At 45.3% G+C, this 14906-nt stretch overlaps 1 long non-coding RNA gene across 1 annotated transcript; it reads left to right on the forward strand.

The window, feature by feature from the left end:
* Positions 1-7110: 7110 nt before the first annotated feature.
* LOC123066883 (uncharacterized) lies at positions 7111-11751 on the forward strand. The gene is made up of 2 exons (XR_006431466.1): positions 7111-7728; positions 11435-11751. It is a non-coding gene; the product is annotated as an uncharacterized lncRNA (long non-coding RNA).
* The last annotated feature ends 3155 nt before the right edge of the window (positions 11752-14906 follow it).

A 14906-nucleotide genomic window follows, 5' to 3' on the forward strand; every position in this document is an offset into this window, starting at 1 on the left:
ATTTGAAAAGTTCAAAGAATTTCAGAGTGAAGTGGAAAATCATCGTAACAAGAAAATAAAGTTTCTACGATCTGATCGTGGAGGAGAATATTTGAGTTATGAGTTTGGCCTACACTTGAAACAATGTGGAATAGTTTCGCAACTCACGCCACCTGGAACACCACAACGAAATGGTGTGTCCGAACATCGTAATCGTACTTTACTAGATATGGTGCGATCTATGATGTCTCTTACTGATTTACCGCTATCATTTTGGGGTTATGCTTTAGAGACGGCCGCATTCACGTTAAATAGGGCACCATCAAAATCTGTTGAGACGACGCCTTATGAACTGTGGTTTGGCAAGAAACCAAAGTTGTCGTTTCTTAAAGTTTGGGGCTGCGATGCTTATGTGAAGAAACTTCAATCAGATAAGCTCGAACCTAAATCGGAGAAATGTGTCTTCATAGGATACCCAAAAGAGACTATTGGGTACACCTTCTATCACAGATCCGGAGGCAAGACATTCGTTGCTAAGAATGGATCCTTTCTAGAGAAGGAGTTTCTCTCGAAAGAAGTGAGTGGGAGGAAAGTAGAACTTGATGAGATAACTGTATCTACTCCCTTATTGAAAAGTAGTTCATCACGAGAACCGGTTCCTGTGACAACTACACCAATTAGTGAGGAAGCTAATGATAATGATCATGAAACTTCAGATCAAGTTTCTACTGAACCTCGTAGGTCTACCAGAGTAAGATCCGCACCAGAGTGGTACGGTAATCCTATTCTGGAAGTCATGTTACTTGACCATGATGAACCTACGAACTATGAGGAAGCGATGATGAGCCCGGATTCCGCAAAATGGCTAGAAGCCATGAAATCTGAGATGGGATCCATGTATGAAAACAAAGTATGGACTTTGGTTGACTTGCCCGATGATCGGCAAGCCATTGAGAATAAATGGATCTTTAAGAAGAAGACTGACGCTGATGGTAATATAACTGTCTATAAAGCTCGACTTGTTGCAAAAGGTTTTCGACAAGTTCAAGGGGTTGACTACGATAAGACTTTCTCACCCGTAGCGATGCTTAAGTCCGTCCGAATCATGTTAGCTATTGCTGCATTTCATGATTATGAAATTTCGCAAATGGATGTCAAGACTGCATTCTTGAATGGATTTCTAGAAGAAGAGTTGTATATGATGCAGCCGGAAGGTTTTGCTGATCCAAAAGGTGCTGACAAAGTGTGCAAGCTCCAGCGTTCCATTTATTGACTGGTGCAAGCATCTCGGAGTTGGAATAAACGCTTTGATAGTGTGATCAAAGCATATGGTTTTATACAGACTTTTGGAGAAGCCTGTATTTACAAGAAAGTGAGTGGGAGCTCTGTAGCATTTCTAATTTTATATATAGATGACATATTATTAATTGGAAATGATATAGAATTTCTGGATAGCATAAAAGGATACTTGAATAAAAGTTTTTCAATGAAAGACCTCGGTGAAGCTTCTTACATATTGGGCATCAAGATCTATAGAGATAGATCAAGACGCTTAATAGGACTTTCACAAAGCACATACCTTGACAAAATTTTGAAAAAGTTCAAAATGGATCAGGCAAAGAAAGGATTCTTGCCTGTGCTACAAGGTGTGAAGTTGAGTCAAACTCAATGCCCGACCACAGCAGAAGATAGAGAGAAAATGAAAAATGTTCCCTATGCTTCAGCCATAGGCTCTATCATGTATGCAATGCTGTGTACCAGACCTGACGTATGCTTAGCAATAAGCTTGGCAGGAAGGTACCAAAGTAATCCAGGAGTGGATCACTGGACAGCGGTCAAGAACATCCTGAAATACCTGAAAAGGACTAAGGATATGTTTCTCGTATATGGAGGTGACAAAGAGCTAGTCGTAAACGGTTACGTCGATGCAAGCTTTGACACTGATCCGGACGATTCTAAATCGCAAACCGGATACGTGTTTTTATTAAACGGTGGAGCTGTAAGTTGGTGCAGTTCTAAACAAAGCGTTGTAGCGGGATCTACATGTGAAGCGGAGTACATAGCTGCTTCGGAAGCAGCAAATGAAGGAGTCTGGATGAAGGAGTTCATTTCCGATCTAGGTGTCATACCTAGTGCATCGGGACCAATGAAGATCTTCTGTGACAATACTGGTGCAATTGCCTTGGCAAAGGAATCCAGATTTCACAGGAGGACCAAGCACATCAAGAGACGCTTCAATTCCATTCGGGGCCAAGTCCAAGTGGGAGACATAGAGATTTGCAAGATACATACGGATCTGAATGTTGCAGACCCGTTGACTAAGCCTCTCTCACGAGCAAAACATGATCAACACCAAGACTCCATGGGTGTTAGAATCATTACTATGTAATCTAGATTATTGACTCTAGTGCAAGTGGGAGACTGAAGGAAATATGCCTTAGAGTCAATAATAAAGTTATTATTTATTTCCTCATATCATGATAAATGTTTATTATTCATGCTAGAATTGTATTAACCGGAAACATGATACATGTGTGAATACATAGACAAACATAAAGTCACTAGTATGCCTCTACTTGACTAGCTCATTAATCAAAGATGGTTATGTTTCCTAACCATAGACATGTGTTGTCATTTGATTAATGGGATCACATCATTAGGAGAATGATGTGATTGACATGACCCATTCCGTTAGCCTAGCACTTGATCGTTTAGTATGTTGCTATTGCTTTCTTCATGACTTATACAAAGTTCCTGCAACTATGAGATTGTGCAACTCACGTTTACCGGAAGAGCACTTTGTGTGCTACCAAACGTCACAACGTAACTGGGTGATTATAAAGGTGCTCTACAGGTGTTTCCGAAGGTGCATGTTGGGTTGGCATAATTCGAGATTATGTTTTGTCACTTCGATTGTCGGAGAGGTATCTCTGGGCCCTCTCGGTAATACTCATCACCTAAGCCTTGCAAGCATTGTAACTAATGAGTTAGTTATAAGATGATGTGTTACAGAACGAGTAAAGAGACTTGCCGGTAACGAGATTGAACTAGGTATTGGATACCGACGATCAAATCTCGGGCAAGTAACATACCGATGACAAAGGGAACAACGTATGTTGTTATGCGGTTTGACCGATAAAGATCTTTGTAGAATATTTAGGAACCAATATGGGAATCCAGGTTCCGCTATTGGTTATTGACCGAGAATAGTTCTAGGTCATGTCTACATAGTTCTCGAACCCGTAGGGTCCGCACACTTAACGTTACGATGACAGTTTTATTATGAGTTTACAAGTTTTGATGTATCGAAGTTTGTTCGGAGTCCTGGATGTGATCACGGACATGACGAGGAGTCTCGAAATGGTCGAGACATAAAGATTGATATATTGGATGACTATATTCGGACACCGGAAGTGTTCCGGGTGATTTCGGAGAAAACCGGAGTGCCGGAGGGTTACCGGAACCCCCCCCCCCCCGGAGAGTTAATGGGCCACATGGGCCTTGGTGGGAAGAGATAGGGGCGGCCAGGAAGGGTCGCGCGCCCCCTCTCCCTCTGGTCCGAATTGGACTAGGAGGGGGGGCGGCGCCCCCCTCTTTCCTTCCCCTCCGCTCCCCCTTCCTTCCCCTCCTAGTAGGAGTAGGAAAGGAGGAGTCCTACTCCTGCTAGGAGGAGGACTCCTCCTCCTGGCGCGCCCAACAAGGGCCGGCCGGCCTCCCCCCTCCCTCCTTTATATACGGGGGCAGGGGGCACCCCAACGACAACACAAGTTGATCTACGGATCGTTCCTTAGCCGTGTGCGGTGCCCCCCTCCACAATATTCCACCTCGGTCATATCGTCGCGGAGTTGAGGCGAAGCCCTGCACCGGTAGAACATCATCATTGTCACCACGCCGTCGTGCTGACGGAACTCTTCCCCGAAGCTTTGCTGGATCGGAGCCCGGGGATCGTCATCTAGCGGAACGTGTGCTGAACTCGGAGGTGCCATACGTTCGGTGCTTGGATCGGTCGGATCGTGAAGACGTACGACTACATCAACCGCGTTGTCATAACGCTTCCTCTTACGGTCTCGAGGGTACGTGGATGAACACTCTCCCCTCTTGTTGCTATGCCATCACCATGATCTTGCGTGTGCGTAGGAAATTTTTTGAAATTACTACGTTTTCCAACAAGCAATGCCTCTTCTCGACCGGGGAGCGCCCATACTCGGGCAGGGCGGTTCATCCCACGGCCTCCGCTAGCCATCACACTCCCGGTGCCCATGAACGCGGGGCGCACTTCACCAATACCATCGCCATTCGAGACATGTCGCGGTCTCGACATCGCCAAGGTGCCCACGGAATTGTCTCCGTCTGTGGACGACAAGCTCAAGGCCCTGCACTACTTCAGGAAAGCGTGAACATTATGCTTCACATGTGGAGAGCGATGAGGGCCACGGCCAGGACATGCTTGCGCCCCCACTGTGTAGTTGCACGTCGTGGAAGAGATGGTGGGTATGCTGTCGCCACCAACATCGCCAGAGCCCTCACCGAGTGCGCAGGTAGATAGCTCGGAAGAAGACTTGTGCTTGCTGTCAGCTACTGCTGTTACTGGTACAGAGGCGCCCAAGGCCTTCCGTCTCCATGGCCACATGGGTAACAAAGTGCTACTGATGCTGGTGGACTCGGGTTCTTCTCACAGTTTTGTCAATTCGGAGGTTGCGCAGAATTGGGCAGGGGTGCAACCAATGAAACAACCACTGAAGGTGAAGGTGGCTGATGGAGTTGTTACCTTGTGTGACAAGTATTTGCCACTATGAGAATATCAGATCCAAGGAGAGAAGTTCCGATCTACATTCAAACTATTTCCACTCGGTTGCTATGATATCATATTGGGGATGGACTGGCTCGAGTCCCGAGTGCTGATGACAGTTAACTGGACTGAAAAATCAATGGCTTTTAAACATAAGGGCAGGCAAGTGTAGCTAAAGGGGATAGACAGCTCAGATATTGTCTGCAAACCCATTTCTTCCACTCAACTAAACCTATTGCAAGCAAAAACAGCTATTGCGCATGTGCTATTGGTAGCTGAGGTGAAAGCAGATGCTGAAATAGCTCTAGTGCCACTTGCATTGTAAGCACTGCTTGAAGAGTTCAACAGCTTGTTTGCAGAACCTCAAGGACTGCCACCCTCATGGGAATTTGATCATGCTATTGACCTCATTCCAGGAGCTCAGCCGGTGAACGTGCGACCATACAGGTACAACCCTATTCAAAAGGATGAGATTGAGGCACATGTGTGAGAGATGTTACGTCAAGGGATCATCCAGTGTAGTTGCAGTCCTTTCTCTTCGCCTGTTCTCCTGGTACAGAAAAAAGATGGAGAATGGAGATTTTATGTCGATTACCGCCATTTGAACGCAATCACCATCAAGAACAGATATCCAATCCCAATCATCGAGGAACTTTTGGATGAATTACATGGAGCAACAGTGTTCACTAGCCTTGATTTGCGATCTGGATATCATCGGATTCGGATGCATCCTAGGGATGAGCCAAAGACAACATTCCAGACCCATCATGAACATTTCGAGTTGAAAGTTATGCCATATGGGGTGACTGGAGGGCCATTTACCTTTCAGCAAGGGATGCACATTGTTCTGGGGCCTTTGCTTCGCCATGGCGTGTTAGTGTTCATAGATGACATCCTGGTCTTTAACAAAACTCTCAAGGAGCATGTGCAGCTGTTACATGAGGTCTTCCAACGGCTGGAGAAACACTCTCTCAAGCTCAAAATTAAGAAGTGTGTCTTTGCACAGCCGCAACTGAGGTACTTGGGACACGTGATCAATGCATATGGGGTGCATACCGATCCCAAGAACATTGAGAAGGTTCAGGCGTGGAACTCGCCCACCTCGGTGAAAGAGCTGCGACAGTTTCTGGGACTGGCCGGATACTACCACAGATTCATCAAGCATTACAGGGTGATCAGTCGAACACCATGGATCTCTTGAAGAAAGGTGTGCCCTATCAATGGACAGACACGTGTGAGCAAGCATTCAAGACCTTGAAACAAGCTCTAACCTCAGCCCTAGTGTTGGAACTGCCTGATTTCAAGCAGCCCTTCACCGTGGAGACCGATGCCTCTGATGTGGGTATTGATGTTGTTCTCATGCAGCGACACCACCCAATCGCATTACTGAGCCAAGCGCTAGGCCCTCGACATCGAATTTTGTCTACCTACGAGAAGGAATGTCTTGCCATCCTCCTGGTAGTGGAGCGATGGCGACCATACCTGCTGCAGTCTGAATTCACCATCCGCACAGACCATCGCAGCCTTGCTTGTCTGGATGAGCAACAACTCACTACTCCCTGGCAACACAAGGCGCTATCAAAACTATTGGGGCTCCAATACATGATTAAGTACTGCAAAGGGACAACAAACCTAGCTGATGACGCCTGGTCGCGCCGACCGGCCGGGGTCAACTACTCCATCACGGTCTGTGTTCCAGCGTGGCTAGCGCAAGTAAAGCAAGGGTATGGCACGGACCCAAGCTGCAGCGACATGTTGACCAAGGCAGAACAAGGGATCGCCCTCAAGGGACCGTTCTAGGTGACTGATGGACTCATCAGGTATAAAGGGCGAGTGTGGTTGGGTCAAAACATAGAGGCCCAAGAGAAGCACTACAGGAAACCTGTTAATACATGACGGATTTCTGATGACGTTCTCAGAAATCGTCACCGATGATGACGGTTTTCAACTATCCGTCATGAAAAGCGCCATGGATCAGTAGGATGTGACAGCCCACCGAAGATGGTAGCCCCTTTATGATGGACAAGCTGGACTGTCACGAAAATCGTCACAAATCGACTTACTCGGGCAAGCCATTTGTTTTTTATGCATCATCCAGACCGTCACTGATGACTCCTTATGTCGTGTGTGGCTTGTAGGTTGGGCCATATGTCAGTTGAATGTAGTCAACAGTATATAATACACAGATAGAGAAAATAAAAAGCGGACGCGCCAGAAATTTTGAGAGCGCGCGTGGACGTGCAAAATTTTAAGTCGCCGACGCGGGCGGTGGCAAAAACTTTGAGCCAGCCTATTTAACCCAAAGTCCAGACCCATCTAACCCTAACCCCCATTCTCTCCTCCGTTCCCTCAGCCGCAACAGTCGCCGCTTCCGATTCGGGCGATTCCGGCGGCTAGTGCCGGCGCGGAGCACACCACCGAGCTCGCCTCGCTCGGATCCATCCTCCCCTCCAGTAAATTTCCCCTCTCGGCCTCGACCGCCCGCCCAAAATCCACGCCCGTGCTAGGGCTTGGCCCTCCGGCACCGGTTTCGTCGTCAGCGCATCTCCGGCGGTCTCCGATGGCTCTTCTCCATCGTCTATCGCGCGCCCTTGATTCCTGATGGTCCACCTTGAGAAAGGCGACATGGAGGACCTCCTCTTGCAGGATCCACGGACGCGGCGCATCCTGCAGCCGCCGATCCGAGATGAGGGCGGGCATGGCGGCCTTGTCCTGCTCGACGGCAGTGGCGGCAAACACCGGTGCTCCTCCTTGTCATCAACCTCCAAGGAGGAGCGCCCGTACAGCACAAGCACGCCCCTGTACCCCCTTCTCCCATCCAGCGGTGTACAGGACGTCCTCCTCCCCAACAGGCTGTCTTTGCTGGATTAGGTGGAGCAGCAAGTCCAGCACCCTCTTGGCCCCAACCTCATATCCTCTAGTGTGGCTCACCGACGGCTGCGTCCTCCGCTCCTAGCGTGGTGAGCTTCTCACCTCTCCCCCATTTAATTACCCCAAAATCTGATGATACTTGCAATCTGAAATTCTGAATACAAATTGTGTTTTTGTTCTGACTCTTGCAATGTTACGCATATTATAATCACGGCAAACTAATGTTCTTCCACATAATATGATATGGTTATTTTTTCTAACATGCACTGTACTTCATGTTGCTTTGGCACTGATCTTTTGGGACTTAATTTGTAAGCTTCAGCTTGTTAGATATAAATTCAGCTATGATTCTGTATTTTGCCAGAATGGACTTGTTTTACAGATGCGTGTATGTAGTACCTCAGAGCAAATCTAATTATTAACTGAAACACTCTAATTATTAACTGAAAATAGCAATAAATTTGGATCTCATAAGAAACGCATAAATATCAAGAAACCACACGCACTGTCAGAATGTTCAAGTTGTTTATGTGGATTATGTATCATTCTAAGTATTCATATATATATATATATATATATATATATATATATATATATATATATATATATATATATATATATATACTAGTATACATGTACGTGCGAATGCACGCATTGGCTTCCCTCGCGTGATTGGTGCATTGCACAACATCCAACTCAAAACTCCGTCCCAAATCCTTCTGCCATGACGCGATTAGCGTGTGCGCTACCGATGCTTATGGATCGATTGCCAAGGCGGCTGAGACAGCCAGCTACATGCGCGAATGGACGACATCAGCAACAAGCATGTGGATTTTTCCAGCATTGACATATGTGGATGGTTCTAGAGAACAACAGTAGCTTGGCTGGTACTAATTATCTATGGATGGTTCCGGAGAACAACAGTAGCTACGCTGGTACTGTAGGTAGAACTGTAGCAGCGAATCCGAGCATTTCCAACCATTGGATGGACCCTATCAATGGTTCAGGTTGCTTCCTGGTCATGAGATTCAAAATTTCAAAACTGGTACACTATATAGTAGTGTGTATGTGTGTGTATATATATATATGTGGTGTCGTATCCATCTGTTAGTCTGTTCGATTTTGTGGATATATACATACTAGAAGTAAAATAATGTATGTGGATTTGAAGTAAGTTTTGACATGTTTAACTTGCATGGATATAAAAATTGTAGTTAGCCGCGTCCGTCGTTATGTTGATGTTACAAGTACCAGCAAGTTGTAGGGCCCTGCTTAGCGAAGCCGCAACTCACACATCATATCGTTTTTTCATTGTCTTTTCTGATCAGTTCATGTGTTGAGAGTTGCAAAATTGGAATTAATCTTCTCTGACATAATGCTGAAAAAGCCCTTTAAATGCTACAGGAATAGCTTCAGAGTTGACAATAATCTTTAGCCTGGTGAGATAAGGTAGAAGTAGGGCAAACCTGATGTTTAGCCTGGTGCATGAAGAAAAAGATCCTGATATATGATAAATCATTCATATATGTAGGTCTGACTGTCTTAAAAATATATGTAGGTCACTGTAATAGTATTTTCTTATTTAAAAGGGAGAAAAAGTACTACTTGATAAGTATCCTAGAACTACCAAATTGCTAAGCGTTTCAATAAAATACAAGTCTGAATTGCTAATTGTTGATTTCTTTTATACATTTCAAATCAATGTTGTTGGAAAAACTAGAATCATGCGCAAATACCAAGTTACCATGTTTTTTAGTCTGTGCATTGATTATGTTTTAAAGTTTGTTTTGTACGCCCTGGGTGTATGGTCAGTTTAACAATTATTTGTTGGACAAAATCTAACAATTGTTGTTTAGTAACTGCCTGTTCGGAAGCTCTCCGGACTCTCAACTCCGCTCCGCGTGAGGAGCTGTGTTTGAGCCGCTCCGCACGATTGTGCTGGCGCTCCCTCTGCTCCGGGAGCTGCAGTTGGGGAGCGGACGGGATCCGAACAGGGCCTAAAACACATGAAAAAACTAAAAAGTTTTTTTTAGATTCAGAGTAGTAAAGCTACTCTGCTGAAACCACAAATTCAGAGATCATAAGCGGGCGGAGGCAGTCCGGTACGTCCGCAATCCTCTGCTGGTCTTCCGAATTCCTGGCCAACGTTGCAAGCCCATGAGCAAGGGCATTGCACAATCTCCCCATGCTGTTGTGCTCTCTTGATGTCTCTTAGCAGTCCATAGCAGGGGAAGAGGGACTGGTTCCCTGTCATCAGTTCCTTAATCAGAGTTTGGCAGTCAAGTTCCAAAATCACGGCGCCCCTGTAGATCCTCGACAGTGCATGCAACCCAATAAGGGCTGCTTTTGCTTCGGCCTCCTCAGCACTACGGCTAGGTGACGTATTCTGACTGATAGAAACACCAGGCATCAGAATTTAGTTTGATTGATCCCATGGCCGGCCCTGCCCAATGCAAGTGCTGCGTAATGGGGCAGCGGGGCTGCTGCGCCACAATGGCCCCCGCACCTTTTCCTGCTTCAGGATCACCACTCAATTGCCGCTGATTTAAACTCTTCAGAATACCTCAGCAGGAACTGCACAGATCCCATAATCGATTCTTTGCCCACATTGCGAATGCAGTCCTCGCGCAAGTGCCAGCATCTCCACAAAAGGAGCAGAATATTAGCGCGAGTGTCCACAGGTTCAGTGTCAAGGAGCACCTGAAGCCAATCCCTCCCAGTGTACCTAAAGTCTCTCTCATCAGGGAGCGACCATTCTTTCCTCATAGCTGTTCTGAGTGCTCTACTCTTTGTGTAGGCAAGAACCGCATGGTACTCATCCTCTTCGCCGTTGTTGCAAATATTACAGATGGCATCCAGCTCAATAGTCCTTCTAAACTTGTTTCTCTTTGTTGCCAGAGTATTAGTAGCGACCCTCCATCCAAAAATCCGGACTTTTTGTGGTACCTTAGCTTTCCAAATCAGATCCCAGATAGATCGATCATCTAAAAAGTTTTCTATCTTCATTCAAAAGAATTTGTTATTTTGGACAACTATTAGATCGTTAATTTCTGTCAAAGATTTGGTAGGTGACACTATATTGTTCAGGCTCGGACTAATGTTACAGCATGTATATGTAACGTGTGTTTTTCACTCAGATTAATGTCTAACAATTGTTGTTTAATAAAACACATGAAAAACTAAAGAGTTTTCTATCGTCATTCAAAAGAATTTCTGAAATTGGACAACCATTAGATCATTAATTTCTTTGTCAAAGATTGGTAGGTGACACTATTTTGTTCAGGCTCGGACGAATGTTACAGCATGTATATGTAACATGTTTTTTCCACTCAGATTAATGTGTATTCAGGCTGTCATCTCTTTTGCCCATCTTTTAGGCTAGGCTAGGATGTAGTAATAAAAGCTTCTTATGGTCAATTGTATGACTGTTTCCTTGGATATGATCTAAATAGTTGTGCCCTTCCAAGTTAATTCATAAGTCATAACATACTGCAGTGTGATACTAGACAATATTTGTTGTATCTATAGTCAGTCTCTACAATTATGTTGTTAATATACATAAAGAACTGACTTCTATTTGATCCAATCCTTTATTACAAGTAATATTTTACAAATGTATTTTCAGCTAGATTAATTGTAAGCCATATAGATCTGTTTCCTATGGAATATCGTATCAGATAGGACACATTCTGTTAAGACAATCATCATGGAATTGGTAACGTGTAGCAAGTTACTTCTAGTTCAACCTACTGGCTATAATATTTTATACCTGACATGTTTTTCATCATGTGGCAGATATTGGTTTTTGGGAGCATTTTCAACAACAAGACGTGGTTGATGACTTAGGCATGGACGTTCGGATCTGTTGCCGGAAATGCCAGATGACCCCGTGTTGATGTTTGATGGTTAATGCCTGATGAGAGCGGGGCCTTGTTTGATGGGGGAGGCGCTGGCATAGTGTCCTCTGAGACATACTTGTAAAATTAACATTTTTTGGGGCGCTGGCATAGTGTTCTCGACATGCTTGTAAAATTAATGTTTTTTTGGATCTTCTATTTTTGCTCCTGTACATGTGTAATTTAAGATGTGTTTATGTAATTTTCTTTCTTTTATTGACATGAGCATATATTTGAGTCAAATTCTTGAATTTTCATGTGCCAAAAGAAACAAGTGATAGTAGTGATCCATACTAGAAATTAATGGGCTTAAATTCTAATTGTGTTGATTACAATATTGGCTGCCAATCTTGGATTGAGATAAAATTTAGTGGGCCAAAATTTTAGATGGGTTGATTACTACAGGGGCTGCCATGTCAGATCCATGTTGGATGATGACATGGCAGGCAAGTTAACGCCGTTATGAGCACGTCAAGTAAGTGCTATCCATGACAGTCAAGAACCGTCATGGTCCATGACAGTTTTAGATGATCCGTCATGGAGTGTACAGTGATCAAATTATGACGCGATATACATGACGGATTTGAAATCCGTCACGTCTGCCCTTCTATGATAGTTTTGCATAGGTCTGTGACGGATTGAATCCGTCATGTATTAGAAGAATTCTTGTAGTGAAGGTACTTCATAAACTGCACTCGGGGGCGCTGGGTGGACACTCGGGGGTTCAGGCGACATACAACTGCATTATCCGGCTATTCGCATGGCCAAAACTGAAACAAGCCGTGAAAAGATTCGTGGGGAACTGTGCTATCTGCAAACAGGCCAAACCAGAGCAGGTCAAATACCATGGCCTCCTCCAATCTCTGCCAATTCCAGAACAGGCTTGGGAGATGGTGACTTTGGACTTTTGTAGAAGGACTGCCAAGGTGAAAGGGCTATAACTCCATTCTAGTGGTTGTGGATAAGTTGACACAGTATGCCCATTTCATCCCTCTCCGGCACCCATTCTCTGGATTACAAGTGGCAAAAGCATACATGGAGAATGTCTTTAAGCTCCATGGACCCCCGGACAAGATGGTTTCAGATCGAGATCGGATCTTCACTAGTCGAGTTTGGCAAGGGCTGGCCAAAGTGACACGGACCACGCTGAACATATCATCAGCGCGGCACCCACAGAGCGATGGAACTACCGAAAGGGTCAACCAGTGCATGGAGCTTTACTTGAGGTGCTTCGTCCACAACTGTCCGAGCAAATGGGCTGACTGGCTAGCATTGACGGAGTTCTGGTATAACACATCGTACCACACGGTGCTCAAGTCCTCTCCCTTCGAGGTGCTATATGGCCACAAACCTCGATTCTTCGGCATCACCAACATTGTTGATGATACAGTGTTTGACCTTGCGGCATGGACCAAAGATCGCGCAACAGTGGTGCAGTCCCAGAAGCAACATTTGCACCGAGATCGCCAAGTGATGAAGGCCAAGGAGGACAAAAAAGATCAGACCGGGTGTTTGTAGTTGGGGACTGGGTGTACCTCAAGTTGCAGCCATACGCGCAATCATCGGTCGCGGCCCGAGCTAACCACAAACTAGCTTTTCGATATTTTGGTCCATTTCAGGTCACTAGGCGCGTCGGCGAAGTGGTGTACCGACTGGCGCTGCCCGAGCATGCCAAGATCCACCCTGTCATCCATGTGTCTTAGCTTAGGGCGGGCGTGCCCCCGGACACACAAATCATGTCGGAGCTGCCGGTCCTCGACGAGGATCTCCTTCCCTTCCAAGTACCAGCAACCATTCTTCGGCGCCGTGACATGCAGCGCGAAGTTCGGTTGGTTCCGCAAGTGCTGGTTCATTGGTCTGGTTTTCCCCTGTCGCTGGCCAGCTGGGAAGATGAAGTGCCTCTCCGCGCCAGGTTTCCTTGAGCCTTGGCTTGGGGACAAGCCAAAATGCAAGGGGGGAGGAATGTCACGGGAACTACTGAAGGCCAAGTCCCAGCACCGCTAGACCGGCCCAAGAGGACTATCAAGCCCAACCAACAAGTGACTGGACCAGCGTGGAGCAAGTGAGTCTACTTAAGGCGAGTGCGAGCAACCAGCTAGGGTATCGTTTAGATCACAAGACTGGTCGGGCGCCGCTGGGCGATGTATCCCTCCTCCCACCTCATGGCTCTCATTTCTCGATCCCCTTCTTGCCGAAGAACCCTAAACATCCTTGTACCTTTGATTTGGCTGAGTGGGAGTAAATCCAATTGCCTAGACCCTAGATCCGTGTCATCCTCTACGTGTTCTCTACCCTTAATTCCAACAAAACTGCACCCCCCCTGAATTCAATGTACCCCCTCGATTTACTCCATGTCATTCTGTAAGCTGATTCCGTAACAAATTGTCCGAGCTCTAGCAAAACTCGTGGAGTAGGGTCTCCAGTTTGGATGTGTACGACCTGGGACGTATAAGATTATTTTCAAACATCTTGTGCTTAGTCATGTTGCGCTCTAGCCTGCTTTCTGAAAATTTACTTATAAATCATAACTGATAAAATAATTTGGAGATAGTGTTCATTAGCCCAAAGGCAAGATATATAGTACAATACGTGAGGACAGGCGTTGGTGAAATTGACCAGACATGCAGATGGTATACATAAGGAAATTTTACGATGCATTATAATACACGAGAGAGGGTGTATTATATATATATGGGTGATCTGATAACCCACACGTATAGGTGATCAATTGTAGCCTCTTTTGATAAGTAAGAGTGTCGAACCCAACGAGGAGCTAAAGGTAGAACAAATATCCCCTCAAGTTCTATCGACCACCGATACAACTCTACGCACGCTTAACATTCGCTTTACCTAAAACAAGTATGAAACTAGAAGGACTTTGTAGGTGTTGTTGGATAGGTTTGCAAGATAATAAAGAACACGTAAATAAAAAGTAGGGGATGTTTAGATAAAGAAGCAATAAAGTAATTATAGCGAGTGTGGAAAAGTGGTGGTAGGAGTTGTGAAATTGTCCCTAAACAATTGACTACTTTACAAGACTAATAGCAAGTTTTATGTGGGAGAGGCATAAGCTAACATACTTTCTCTTCTTGGATCATATGCACTTATGATTGGAACTCTAGCAAGCATCCGCAACTACTAAAGATCATTAAGGTAAAACCCAACCATAGCATTAAAGTATCAAGTCCCCTTTATGCCATATGCCACAACCCCCTTACTCAGGTTTATGCTTCTGTCACTCAAGCAACCCACTCTAAGCGAATCATGAACATATTGCAACACCCTACAACAGAAATCCCTCACGCTCAATAGGATAGCAACATAACCACAAGCAAATTAAACCAATCATAGCAATTCACCAATCACCGATA

Source organism: Triticum aestivum, chromosome 3B, assembly GCF_018294505.1.
Source record: "Triticum aestivum cultivar Chinese Spring chromosome 3B, IWGSC CS RefSeq v2.1, whole genome shotgun sequence".
In the NCBI taxonomy this organism is placed as follows: Eukaryota; Viridiplantae; Streptophyta; class Magnoliopsida; order Poales; family Poaceae; genus Triticum; species Triticum aestivum.